The sequence below is a fragment of the Ciconia boyciana genome, chromosome 10 (assembly GCF_034638445.1).
Source record: "Ciconia boyciana chromosome 10, ASM3463844v1, whole genome shotgun sequence".
NCBI lineage: Eukaryota > Metazoa > Chordata > Aves > Ciconiiformes > Ciconiidae > Ciconia > Ciconia boyciana.
Window position 1 is genome coordinate 3,741,417 of NC_132943.1, and position 14,069 is coordinate 3,755,485.

General features: G+C 40.0%; 1 protein-coding gene across 43 annotated transcripts in view; it reads left to right on the plus strand.

The window, feature by feature from the left end:
* LOC140657453 (uncharacterized) overlaps nt 1–14,069 on the plus strand; it is a 372,414-nt gene that overhangs the window by 222,111 nt on the left and 136,234 nt on the right. The window contains exons 10-11 of one of the 43 annotated variants that reach the window (XR_012044334.1): nt 8,423–8,581; nt 9,156–9,226. The exons of the other annotated variants lie outside the window; for them this stretch is intronic. The gene's annotated coding sequence lies outside the window, so the exon portion shown is untranslated. Of the gene's footprint in view, nt 1–8,422; nt 8,582–9,155; nt 9,227–14,069 lie in introns of those variants that run through there. 43 annotated transcript variants of the gene reach the window in all.

Consider the following 14,069-nt stretch of genomic DNA (forward strand, 5'->3'; position numbering starts at 1 on the left):
TTGCGAGCAGGGGGTACAGCTAATTGGCTGATGTCTTCTTTGCATAAGGGCAGGAAACCAATATGAAACAAATCTGTCTCCTTCCATTTTGGTCATGAATTTGTGCATTAAGAGGGTATTTCAAGTGTTTGGGAAGGAAGTGTGAGATGAGGACAGGGGAGTTTACGCTCAAAGGAGCGGCTCGTGCTCAGAGCTGTGTTGGGGAGCAGGCGCGCTGAGCTGGCTGAGAGGGTCTGGGACAGGAGAATTGGAGAAGCTGATGGAAGGGAGGCATGGGAGGCATATGGTGCAGAGCTATAGGTGGACCAAGGTTTCTTCAAACAGCTGGAGGAAGCCTCATAATTCCTATGGGGTCTTCAACCATCTGCTGCAAGGACAACTGGTTAGGGTGGAAGCAACGCAGGAGATTTCTGGAGAGCGTCACGGACAATTTATTGATGTGCCCCTGGACGAGTTCCTTAGGGGAGGTGCTCTGCTGGATCTGCTAGTGAAGAACGAGAGGGAACTGGCTGGGGATGTGCAGATCAATGGCAGCCCTGGCTGCAGTGACCTCGGGATAATAGTATTTAAAACATTGAAAACGCGGTGGGAAGTGAGGAAGGGGATAAGGCCTTGAGTGACTTGATCTGGCTTTGAAGGTGGCTCTGTTTTCAGCAGGTGTTTGGACCAGAGACCTGCAGAGGTCTTACAGATGAGGTTGTTCTATGAGTCTCTGATTTCTCGGTTCTGTACCAAAATTGGAAATGACTAGAATTTTATTTTAAGAGGTCAGAATCTTTGTCCTGTGGATTTGCTTCAGTATTAGATGATTTGTAGAGCTGTCTTTTCCTAATGCTTCCCTTGCGTCATTATCTGACTATGACCTTTTTCGAAATTGCACTGGATTTTGGTTTTTCTTCTTTATCACAAAGGAAAGGAAAAGTATAAAGCAAAGTATTACATATAGGCAGCTCTTCTTCTGACTTGACTTCTAGTCCTAATAGTCTCATCTAAAGTAGGAATTATCTTTTACTGATTTTAGCCTGTTTCTGTTGATCAATCAAAATACGAAGTAAATGAAAATTCATGTTCATGATGATTGGAGGTGTACTTTCTGTGAACCTTAGGTAACAGCTGACTATAATTTTAAAGCATTAAAATAATTTACTAGCCATATCTAACAGTACTAAAATAGAAATGTCTTTAGATTTTCTCAGTATTTTAGTCTTTTTAATACCTTTTTTCCTCTTGTCTTTCAATACAGACACTCACGTTAATGTTTTCACTCAGTTTCTGCTACATTTGTGTAACGTTACAGTGGTTGGTCTGTAAATATCACAATTATTTGGTTATAAGAACTAGATCAGTTTATTAAACAAACAAACAAAAAAACCACTAAGTGTGTTTTCTTTTAGTAAAAATGTGTTTTACTGAGTTATGTTGGGCAAACTGATCCAGCTGCATTGCTTTCAGGTTTTTTGCTGTGCAAAGTGCATTACTTGTACTTTACCTTAAAAGCTAAAGATGTGCTTGGGAAGGCAGATCCAGGTTATTCGTTTGGGTTTTAGATTATTTTCTAAGAGCTAGAATTCTTATAAGCCATCAGGTAAATTTATACCTGGCCTGGGTAATTGTACTATCCCTACCAGCTTTCAAGATCTCTGAGAATTTGGGAGATATATGGTTACAGATGAAACCTTTACAACTCATGTTCAAATTTTAATCGTACTCTACTTTTGTTCAAAGGAAATATTCAACTTTCTTCTGTACTCCCTCTAGTGTTTAGTGTACTGTATGACTGAAAATAGAAAACAAATACAGATTTGTATTCACCCAAACCCAGTGAAAGAATTAATGTAATCTTTTCTTCCTTCTTGCTTAAGTTCCTTTAGGGTTTGCTCTCGTGGGGCACGCAAGCCCATTTCAGCCGATAGCAAATGTGTGTTGTGTGTCCAAATATGTTTGGAAAATTAAGGTTAAGTTGGGCTTTAAATAAAAAATTGTTTCAAAATTTGCCAAATACAAAATAGAAACAAGAAAAAGCCTTTGCTGTCAGTGGGTGCCTCATAATTAGGCAAAATTATCGCTATCTAAATTAATCTTATATTCAAGCATATATTTGTTGCAGTTCCTTGCAGTCACATTTAAACTGGTACTGGAAAGAAAGACCTGGATGAAAGCAACTCGGATTTTTCAGTTACATAAAACTCTGAAAGGCTTTTACAAATTGCTTCTGTGTGGGAGGCAGCTTGCTGCAAAGCTGTCACTTGAAACTTTATCAATCAGAAGACAGTACCGTTTTTAATTATGCAGATTTTCAAAGTAAAATAACTTTTTCTTGCATGAAAATGTAGCACAGAGTCAGGTGAGATCTGGAACAATCTGAAAGATTTTGAAGAGTTTGCTAGGCTTAATTGAAATAGCTTCAAAAAGCTTGCTCTTCTGAAGAAGTATAGTGTACTTGAAGAGTTTCAGCTTTCTTCTTTAGAAAAGAAGAACCTTTTCTCTCCTTGTATATTGTACAAATTGTCACTAACTTGTAATTATCTCTCTATCCAGCAAAGGAGTCCATCTCAGTGTATCCCTGAGTCTCTCTATGGTTGTAAAGATCTCTACCTTGCATTTTTATGGCCTAATTTAGGAGCCTTGAGTCCTAAAATAATGTGATGTTGTAGAATTTTCTGTCCATCAACACACGGTGGGGGCAGCAAATGCTGTGCTGTTTGCAAAGTGTCTAATAAATCCTTTCCTCGCGGAGACAGTTTGAAGTTCTCACCAAATAGGTAAAATTGCTGCAGACATCCTGATGTTTGCTAGGAAACCTCAAAACCTCTCAGCTGTGCTTTCTGGTTTGACTGTTACATGAGATGCCATGATGTCATGTCTCCTATATCTTCAGAGAGAAGAAACAATGAGTTGAATTTTATGCTGCTTTAGCAAGATAGACGATGGGAAAGGAATGTGAATTAATCATGAACACTCCATTTTGCTAATGTGTTTTGTGATGGGGGAGAGAGAGAGAGTGTTTCCTTTTGCTCTTTTACTTTTTGGGTTGTTTGACTTCATTAGAAGTTGAATTATACTGTTTGTTCTCACTCTAAGAAACACGCATCACTAACATGTCAAGTAGTTATGACTGATATGTTCTCTAAACCCTCTTCTCCAGTGTTTATTGTGCAACAGAGTTGGCACCACTACCTGTTGAAATTTGATAAAATCATGACTTCTATCAGAAAGAAACACTTCTGAGATTACTGTAACAACACCAATAAGCAGTTTTCCCTCTGGTTTCTGCTGGCTTTTCCCCTGGTTACCCCTTTTTCTAATTTTGACATTGTCTTTCTTAATTTCCTCTCCTCTGGCAGTGCTGTCCTTTTGCTAAGCCTTATGCATGAAGGTTTTCTGAGAAATCCTAACAGTATCGCCCAGCACAAGGGTGACTCTAAGCTTCTCCCCTTCCCTGGGCATGGTGTAGCTGGTAATAAAAATGATGGATTGCACCTCTCCTTCTCAGGTCCTTTCAAATGCCTAGGTGACCCAGTGCTCATGCTCAGCTGTATTAGGATAGGGTCACAGGTCCTCACCCTCTGACTCTTTGCGGATTCCCTTTTAATATCATTGTGAATGTGCCTTGCCTTTTTCTTGTTCTTTTTATGCTTCAGCCTGGAGTTAGCCTTCTGGCAACTTCCCTTCCCCCAGTTGCTTTGTCTTCTCCTTTAGCCCTGTTTTAAATCATGTTGTATTTCTGGATTCAACACCTACAAGGCTATGACCTCTTCAGTGAACTTGAAGAATACGCTATTCTGTGGGTTTTAGTCTCTCAGGGTCACAACTGCTGCCTCTTCTGTCTGGGAGTAGGGCACATCAAAGTCAACTGTCCTATTTTGTGGCATTCACACTCGACACCAAAAAAAGAAAGGTGGCTGTATCTTGAGGAATTTATGTCTCCCAGTCCATGAGTTCTTTTAGGTCAATCAAACAAAAGTGCCAACTGCTACAGACGTGCTCTTTTATCCCTCCATCTCCTAAACTCCTGGCTCAGCAAAAAAAATAATCAGGACTGTTGCAGAGGTAGAGGCTGGTCTCCAGAGAGATTCTCGCAGCACCAGAGATCACAATCTCTGTCTCTGCCCTTTCTTTTCTGCTCCAAGACCTTTGAGCGCAAAGACATTTCAAGAGAAGCTCATCTGAACACTGGCTTTCCCTTCCCAGGCTGGCAGCAGAAGTCCTTGACTCCATCTATGTAATCGAAGGGAAAGAGAAGCTCTTCAGCACAGCCGTGTACCACTCCGAGGCAAAGAAAAACCTCAGTAATGCCCAGCAGCACCCTGTGTGGATCTAGCACATGGAGCTTGTGACCCCTCGATGAGCCACTTTATGAGTTAACATGCATCCCTTGGTGGCTTTGGAGCAATCACGCTGTTGCAGGAACCACATCCACAAACTTCTCTGGATGCCAATCAGTAGTGTTTGACCTTCCTTACTGCTATTCCTACTCCAACAAGATTTGAGGGAGAGGTTTGCCTTCGAGCCCATTCTTGGCTTCTGAGCCCAAGGAAGCATAGGTGTTCTTACAGTGCTTCAGAAAACCACGTGGAAGCCAAATTCCTCTCTCTTATTTACTTGCCTGTGAATTATGCCTGGAAATTACCTAAATTTATTTGTAGCTAGTTGAGCATCTTGTGATTCATAGGTGTCTTCCGAGTAGTACTGCAGTAGATGGTTATTCACATCTAGCAAAGGCTCCAAATTTTATTTTCGAACTGCAGACTGTGAAGTGGGATTGACAGTTGCTGAAATTTATGGCATTTGTAGTTGTAAAAGAAAATGTACTATTTGAAGTAGCAACGCTACTGCATTTGGATTATAGGTTATACATACAGAGCATTTCTGACATTTCTGCACTACCCCTAATGAAGAACGAAGAGGGAAATTCAACATTTAAAGATTCGTAACTAATAGAAGAGCTCTAGAAGTTGGAAAATCTGCTTTTAAAATTCGCTCACCTCATTTAGGAAAATGGGGTGATTTAAAATGCCATTTTGAGATTGACATGAAAAGTTGAAGACTGTATCAGCGACTGTTATGTAAATGGTTCTTGAAAAGTCTCTGGATCATTTACTCAGAGGCATATTTAAAGCAGGAAATGACTTATTCATGCATTGTTTCATGAACTCATACTGTGATTTCTTTTTTTCAAGCTACTTGAAAGGAAGCTCAAAGAATTATGAGTGCATAGAAACCCACGTGATAAACAAGGACAGCAGAGTGGGTATGGTGGTGACATGAAAACAAAACCTGGGAATAAATACCGAACAAACATCTGATACAACAAAGCAAGCTGAATGAAATTGCTGAGCAAAGTCTTGACTCGGAATCTTTTCACTGTGAATGTCAGAAAGCCGTTCAGGAATTTCACTTGAAAACAAAATTAACACTTCAAGCTAAGATGTTCTGATAATATCTACCTGTCTTAGGCATTGATCTAGGGTTAACTCTCACTTAGGAAGGATTCTGGTCTTTTTATAGGGTATTATGTGCTTTTAATCCTTGACAAATGGTTTTTTATGCTGAGAAGGTGAGGTAGTTTTAGTCATGAAAATGTCTACAATAAAATGTGTCAACCGAATATCAGAGAAGGTACCAAAACAATTTAGTCAAGACATTACTGCTTGTATGGAGGGTATGGCTTTTAGGCCATTTTTTTTCTTGCTCCCACAGAGTTGTGTGAGAAGGTCATTGCAAGTGAATAACCTGGGCATGGGGAAGCACAGAGAGACACGAACTTGGAAAAGAGACCAATTTGGCAAAGCTAATTTTACAAGGCTTGTTTTCACTGGCAGGCACTTTGCCTAAATAAGATGCAGGAGAGCTATTTCATTCCTGAATTTCCTACTCTCTCAGGATCCTGTGTAACTTTGGACATGTGATTTAACCCTTCGTTTGATTGCTTTCCACCTGTAAGGAGCAAACGCTACTCTTCCCATTGCGTAAGGGTATTAGGAAGGACCAATTTACTAGCAGCTGGGAGCTCTTCGGATACTTCAGTGATGCGAACTATATGATTGCCTAGATAATAAGCAAGGAGAGACTAATTCAAAGATTCTTCCCAATAATATTATTGCTGACCCCAGTTTCTGTAATAAAGTATTTGTGATTTGATTTATTCTTTCTAGAAATCTTTTTAATATGTCATAATTTTTTCCGATTTAATTAATCTCTATCCAGTTCTTCAGTTTATCAGGATCATTCTGTTTATACTATCCACTAGCTCATATAGCCAGAAGATTATTGTAGCACAAAAGAGCTTTACATATTACGTACTTTTGGTTAGCATAGTTTCTATTTTTGTTAAATACTTTGTTAATTACCATGTTGCTCTGCATTGTCTTAAAAAAAGGTCCGCGGGAAACATCAAACCATCTCCTTGAAAAGTACATTGGTACAGAAATTATCATGAAGAAAACCTTGTTTGCTGGATGGGCTGTAATTGCACAATTAGTGTATCAGGTTCATGTTGGAAGCTGTGTCCATAACAGAAAGGCACCATGGCATACGTTCAATTGGCTGTTTCTGCTCCTGTGAAATAGTAATTGAAGTATTAAACTTAACATGGGCTTTTCTTTAAGCTCAGATTCATTTCTAAGTTTACAGATACAAGCACCATCTCTAATTTTACATCTGGGCCTAAGCTTGAGTACACTTTTATTCTTTGGTCTCAATTTTTTTTACTGCTTATTAATCATTGCAGGTCAGTTTGACTAGATGGAAAATAACATCTGGAAAAGGCTAAATGTTGACTGCAATGAGAATATATCTTTATATCTAAGGGACCGGATGCCCCTCTTTCCAGAGGGAATAGATTTTCTTCAACATGGAGAGCTTTTCAAAAGCTGTTGTCTTCTGCCCTCTAACAGACCAGCTTTGGTGACAAAAGGAGGGTTGTCTAACTCAATATAATCAATAACTTGACTGCGTTTCCTTCCAGAACCACAGGCTCCTTCAGGTGTGAGTTTTAATTTGGTACTTTTCTTAAATCTGTGCAAACCATACTAGGGCATTGGTCTTCAACGCTTTAGGCTTTTAAACCTGACAGCCCACATACAAGCTCCACTGAGAGAGGACTTGGTCTGGAATGATAAAGAGTTTCTAGTAAGGATGGCTTTGGCTTTGTGCAGATCTAGGAAGATCAGTTCATTCCAGTATTGACAACGCTAACCCTCATGAACGGACCAGCTGCCACTCCTTCGACTTAAAAAAAATTTTTCAGAGAGCCCTGGGGCTTGCTATTGTGATATTCTCAGTTTTATCTGAGCAAATGACAATGAAAATTTCTGAAGATGTCAGAGTGACTTCGAACCAGTAATACCTTGTGGATACAAATCTGAATGAAACTGCTGCTGGCTACAGCTGCTGTAGCCTAGATAGAGAATAACATCGATAAATTTAATGTAGAACTTCTACTCTTGCGTTTTTGTTTGAACTTGTGAAGCCTAACTCCATTTTGGAAGTGGAGCTAGAGAAACCTTCACAGTTTTGTAGTTCACATTCATTAATGGCTTTTAGTTAATAAACTAGAGTCAATGTACTTGCCACAGCCATGTAAGGAGAAATATGGCTCAGACCTTCCTTGGCATCCTGCCTCTGTAATCAGCTGTCTCTGGACTTGAAAGCAAAGGTGAAGATCCAGGGTCATGAAAGTGAAAAGGTATCAGAGATTGGTTCTCATATTTATCTTTGCCAGTCGTACAGAAAAGGCACCTTTGACCTGAAAACTCCTCCATGCTATGTAATGATTGATTGTGCCATATTGAGATGAGAACTTATTTTTCATAAAATATAACTCAAAGGCTGAATTCTGAACTATTGAAGTCCCTGTTTGCTCAGTGCCTCTTTTCTGGGGCCCATTTATAAATGTCCTTGGAGGAATCCTGTCATTTTTTGCCTCCCTCAGAGCTGTCTCCAGTGTGCTCGGGAGGAAAAGGGCATGCTGAGCCTCCATAGTTAGTTTTAAACAAAGATTTAGTCAATGCAGACACTATGATTGGATTTTATGGTATTCTATGCATGAGCCAAACAAGAGATATCTTGTGTTCAAAAAATCAGTTTGGGGCAGCAGGAAGAACTTAGTCATGCAACCTCTGATTTGCAGGAGGCTGAAAAGCAAGGAAGAAAATGGTGCTCAGAAAAAATAGGCTTAAATCAAGGCATTGTGGTTAAGTTGTAATCTTTGTTTTTTAACAGAGAAAAAATGTGTAACTCAAACACTGAAGAGAGTTCATTTATAAATCTGAATAATAAATCAAGGGAAAAGCATGTGTTTAGGCAAGGAAGCTTCTTGTGTCCCTTTTGAAATAGATATATATGGTATTTCTTATTCATACAAGTTAAGAAATAAGAACTTCAGGACAGTAAAAACAAAATTCTTCGCTTGGCTCCACAGGGTAATAATTCACACAGTTCCTCTCCATGTGATCTACACATGTTAAAGGAAGATAAATCAAGCAATGGATAAGAGTTATTAATTTCCCACATAAAAGAACTTGGGACTGACATCATGCGGGTGGAAGGGATGATCAAACCGGAGTTTGCAGAGAACAGTGTAAGAAAAAACACTTTTTCATGCATCTTCCCAGATGTTTTTTGCCATGCCCTCTTTTGCCATCAGCTGCGTGTTTGTCTTTATGCATGGCGTGGAAAAAGCTTTTAAGTGGAAAAAGCAGAATTAAACCTATCCTCGATATTTGGCTTCTCTGTGTTTAGTCCCTTTACACACTGGTAAATGATCATCTTACCTTTCTTCTGTGAATGTGGATCAAAGCCTGTTTTATTCAGACACCTGATTATCTTTGGAACCCTTTTTCTTTGCTCTCTGTGTGTGAATATCTTGTTAGGATTGAGATTTGCCAGTGAAACAGATGCCGGCCTGGCCTCTGTGTTACTTGCACTGTATATTGAAAGAAAAAGCAGTAGATATGCCGTGAGGCTTTAAATCCCACAAAACTGGATTTCGCCTCAAAGGAAGGAAGTTTTCTCTATTTTATTGGACTATATCAGTGATCCATTGCTTATTTTTATTTGCTGTTCAGAAAGTGAAGTTCTGTAAGTGCTTGCATATATAAACATCATTAATTCAGATAGACAGTTTAATAAATAGCTGAAACTATATTTTTCAGTGCCACCATCACTCTGAGCTCTGAAGTGCTGAGAGCTTTACAGGCAAAACAAGCCGGATCCCTTATCCTGAGATTTTGTATTCAGTAGCCCCAAATTCTCACCGCTATGAAGAGCCTTTTGTGCGCACGATCACGTCTTTTAGGTTTTTAGATATTCAAAGTAACTTCTGTGCAGAAGCATCAAAGATCAGGGCCTTATGGGACAAGAAGCAGAAGAAAGAGCTCATTGTCAGCAGGTAATAACTCCTTGTCATTCTCTGTGGGAGGCTGGTGGAGGTTAAAAAAACCTGGGAAAGATCGTTGCTAAGCACTTGCCATATCATCTCTTGGTTAACCAGCACCCAGGATAGCCTGGTTTTAAGATCTCCTCTCCAGAAAGTTTTCAATAGCTGCCCTGCGGCCTTTTACTGGAAACTGAAGCTAAATTTACTTAACGTTCTGAGAGAAATAGGTATAGCTAAGTATTAAAAATACAGCATTATTTGACCCCTCTGGGCTCTCATTTTGTCTTCATATTAACTTTTTTTCATCAGTATTTCATATTTGTCATGCCATTTGACTTTTGATCCTATTGCTATTTAACGTAGTATTGTTGTAACTTGATCTTTAACCCGCATTTTTTCTATATATGCACATTACCCTTATGGGGATGCAAGAGGGGGGGCTCCTGAATGGCAGCGTGGCAATTCCTCGCCGATTCTGACAATAGCAAATGAAATTTTGTGTGTCTGTATATGCAGAAATAAGGCCCAGGGACTCCAATGTGTTACTTTGTCTTTTATGACATATCTGGAAATTGCCTTAAACTCCATAGTGGCAACTGGGAAACTTGTGTCCCAACCTGAAATCTTATCAGAATCCATTTCTGCAGATGAAAGCCTGCTGATTTTGCTCCAAAGCCAGAAAGGAGCCTATTTGACATTTATTTGTTGGCTAATCTGTGTGAGAAATCTTACATAAACTCTGGGAGGGGAGCTGCCAATTTCTGCACGTTGGAGGAGAAATGCTTCCTTATTTGGAGAGGTTTGCTCCTACTCGGGGCCACAAGAGTGGTTTCCAAACGCTTCTGGTATTTGATGACTGTGGCATAACTTTGGAGATCTTTGTGCGCTTTATATTCCTCCTTTCAGCTGTTTTGAGATCAACCGATGTGAAAGGGTGGCAGTCAGGGAGCGAGTCCTTCGAGTTTTGCTGCCTTTGGAGGGTTTGTTGCTGGAGTGGAACGGAGGGAGGGTGGGCTTTTTCTATGCCAAAAAACACCCACAGAAAACCCCAAAACAAAACCACCCTCCTCCTCCTTTTAACCTAGACTTTTTTGTTTCGCTAAGGAATGGCAAACAGCAAGAGGAGAATATGTCCGACTTTCTGTGAGATGTCAAGGGTGGGTGCCCAGCTTCGGGAAGGGAGCGCAGGGTCCTCTCCTGCATCCTGGGCAGGATGTCCATGAGCAACGGCAGCAGGGGCTGAGCCCTTTCCTTGGCCACGGCCTCGCTGGCACGGTGTGATCCCGCCGTGGGGCGATGCCCGTGGTCCCCTGGGACAAGGGTCCCTTCTCCGGCCTTTAGGGTCGCTTCTGTGGCAGTGGTGCGAAGCCAAATCTGGGGGCTCGAGTTGAGCTTGCTGCCACAGTAATTGACTTCTGTCAGTGGATCTCGTGCCGAAATCTGTACTTTAATCACTTTTGTGGCTACGGTGTGGCTGCCAATGCTGTAACGCAGGAGGCTTCGGAAATATGTGTGGAAAGACTGACCCCAGGGACTAAAGTGGTTATTTGCGGGGGCTGCCATCTCGGGAGAAAGTTTCTTCTTCTGCTAAAGAGTCTCTTTCCCTTTCTTCTGACCTCTATAGATATTCAACGCACCCTCTGCATTATGCTTTCCTCAGTTTACCTGGTTTTTCCCCTCATATTTGAAGAGTTGTTTGTTTAGAAATATGTATTACTGTTTCTCTAGGATTTATTTTCTAGCTGCCAGCTCCAGAGTTGGTTTTACATGTTTAATTTTATTATGTTCATGAGGCAACGTTGGCAGGAAAGGCACTATAAAAAGCATTCATTTCATGGAGTGGTACAAACATGTTTTCAGCTGAATTGATGACACTGAATATAAAACACTTCTCATTTACGCTTCCCCTTAAGGTTTGTTTAATGAACTAAAGTTTTTCATATTACTTAGAGGTGCAGTTCTTTCTACCTATCCAGAAAGGGTACAAAACTTAACATGCATTTACAGCTGCCGTCTCTTGTAAAATAACCTATTTAGGAACCTTTCTCCATGAATCTTAGGGTGTTATGGCAATTCTTCCACTCTTTTCTTTTTTCTTACTATTTTCCATTGAACCTTGAACTCTTTTATTGTGAACATATGAATAAAAGTGACGATAAATGAGGAGATCTGTATTGAGAAGCCAGTTGTGAAGGTATCAGAATGTTGATGCAGATGCATTTTTACACTGTAGGGAGCTAATGTGTTTGAGATACACCAGCGTTTTTGGTCTTCAGGTTGCATTGACACTGCCTGTGAACAAACAGCCATGATTCCCCAGAGCAAATAATTTATTGAATTTATAGATAAGATTTTTCCCTGGCAGTGGGATAGCGTTAATTAAAATGCTCGTTACAACTTATGATCTGATACTTCGCAGGAGGCACTTCCTTAGGCTATTAACGAGGGCCGTAGTGAAAAACGCATGTTTCCGATGCTGTTCCGTACATTGGTGTCTAGAGGCTGGAAGTGGTCCTGTCTAATACTGCTCCATCCAGGACTCATCTTAATGCTTAATTAGTTTTCTGGTGAGGTTGCACGGGTATGCCAAGTCATGTAGGGAAACTGGGGAAGATAAGACATGTGTAAAGCAGAGCCTGAAGAGGGATAATTTGACTGTGCCGCTTTCCCGTGTACAGGTTCTGACATGCAGTTAGTGCTTCATTGAGGGATTGATCTCCTGCCCATCATTTCAGCTGACCTATATTTTAATGTAAATATTCAAAACAGTTAGAACAAGGTGTTGCATAAAAGACCGCATCTTATGTTCTCACTGTTTTAACTTTGTCCTCCAGCGTAGCACCTTTTTCTACCTCTGGCACTGGTGTGTTAACAGTAGCTTCATCAGGAATAGCTTCAGTTTGGGCAAAAGTCAAATATTTATCAAACTTTACTCATACCTGAAGGGCAAATTAAAATGACAAACATCAGTGTGCATGGCAGATGAGGGCAACCTCAGGCCTGTTTGCACGTACTGGTTGGAGGAAGCTGTTTGTTACAGAAAGTAAAGCAAGGGCAGAACTATGGGTGGCTTGTTTGAGAACATAGAGGTTACCATTTCATATCAATAATGGGTATCGCATCAAGAAGTTGCCATATGCCTCGCTGCATATCTGATAGACATAGGAGGCTTTGAACAGAAAGAGGTTTTGAGCCAATGACTTATCAAAGGCTGTCAGAATAATCATTTTTTCCCTGATTTCAGTCAATTGCCGTCTGACAATTGAAAAGCAAGCCTATTCAGAAAGCGTTCACCCACGCTGGTGCCTGATCCTCAGTGCTCTGCAGCCATATACTTGGAAGCAAAAGGAAAAGTACACATATGAAGCACCAAATGGAGGTTGTTAAACACAAACCATATGTGTTATTTAGCTTTGGAACATAGTGAGGTTATGAAACCATTCTTGGAAAAGAAGACAAATACATTTCCTGTACATCAAAATCATTTGTAACAAATAGATGCATGAAAACCTTGCTGAAAGATGGGGCACAATAAAGATGACAGAGCCCTGAAATTCAGCTTACAACTGGAGCCTATGCATACTGCGATAATGAAGTTCAGGCAATTGTCTAGGAATGTGATTAAACACAGGGCATGATAATGATTGGTAAAGGATTTTAATTTATTTTTGATGGACTTTGTAGTCTCCTGAGTATGAATTGGAAACATCCTTCCAGTTCTTACCAACATTATTGAATCTGAACTCAGTATTACTCAGTAATAATACTGAACTTAGTATTAATTGGTGTCAAATCTGAACTCAGAATTAAAGCATCATGGTTTAGGCTTACCTACTCATGTAATTCTCAAAACTTATGTTGGAACTCAGTATGTTACGTGAATTCATTTTTGATTGTATGAGAGGGGGGAAAAGAAGATGCCAAAGGCACCCGCAATCCAAATATTGTACAGTGCATAGTCAAATGAAATCTGAACATCAGTGATTACATTTTTAGTAGGATGAGTGTTCTGACTGAAATGCAGCAATCTGTCACTTGGCCTTTCTGTGACATTCAGTGTATTGAAATTACCAGGGAAAGATTGGGTTTTGACATGCTAAATTAACTAAGTTAGGAATTTGAGCTTTATCATCTCTGCTAATTGTTACAGGGAGAGGGAAGAGTTGTTTGTCTTTTATTTTCTAAGCAGGCTATTCAAACAGCAATTAATAAAAAAATTAAAATAAAAATATTCTCCAAAAGGTCATCTTTGGAAGTAGTAGAATTGGTTGATTAAGAGAAACAACTTTTAATCTGAGCTGCAGCAGTGCAGTGATTGTTGGACTTTAAAGTTCCCTTAAAGTCCAACAAAACCATAATTAGTGTTTATCTGCATGGCATTTGTCATTGTGCAAGTCACTGCATTGCGTCAGGGCGTTGAGTCTCTCCTGGGCCGACTGGGGTTGCTCATGTCGACCCTGCAGTGGCTTCTGGGACAAACCAATATTTGCTTTCTTTTCAGGGTAAAGGCATTCATTTTGGATCAGGAAATATTTTTGTTACCGTTAGTTTGTTCTCTTTTTGCGGTGGATGAAGGCAAGGCCAAATTAATTGCTGATGGAGAAGGCAATCTTTCATAAATAGAAGAAAGATCTGGCAACTGCATTAGTAGGTGAAGAATAAATGATTTAAAAGAACATTTTAGGTATCT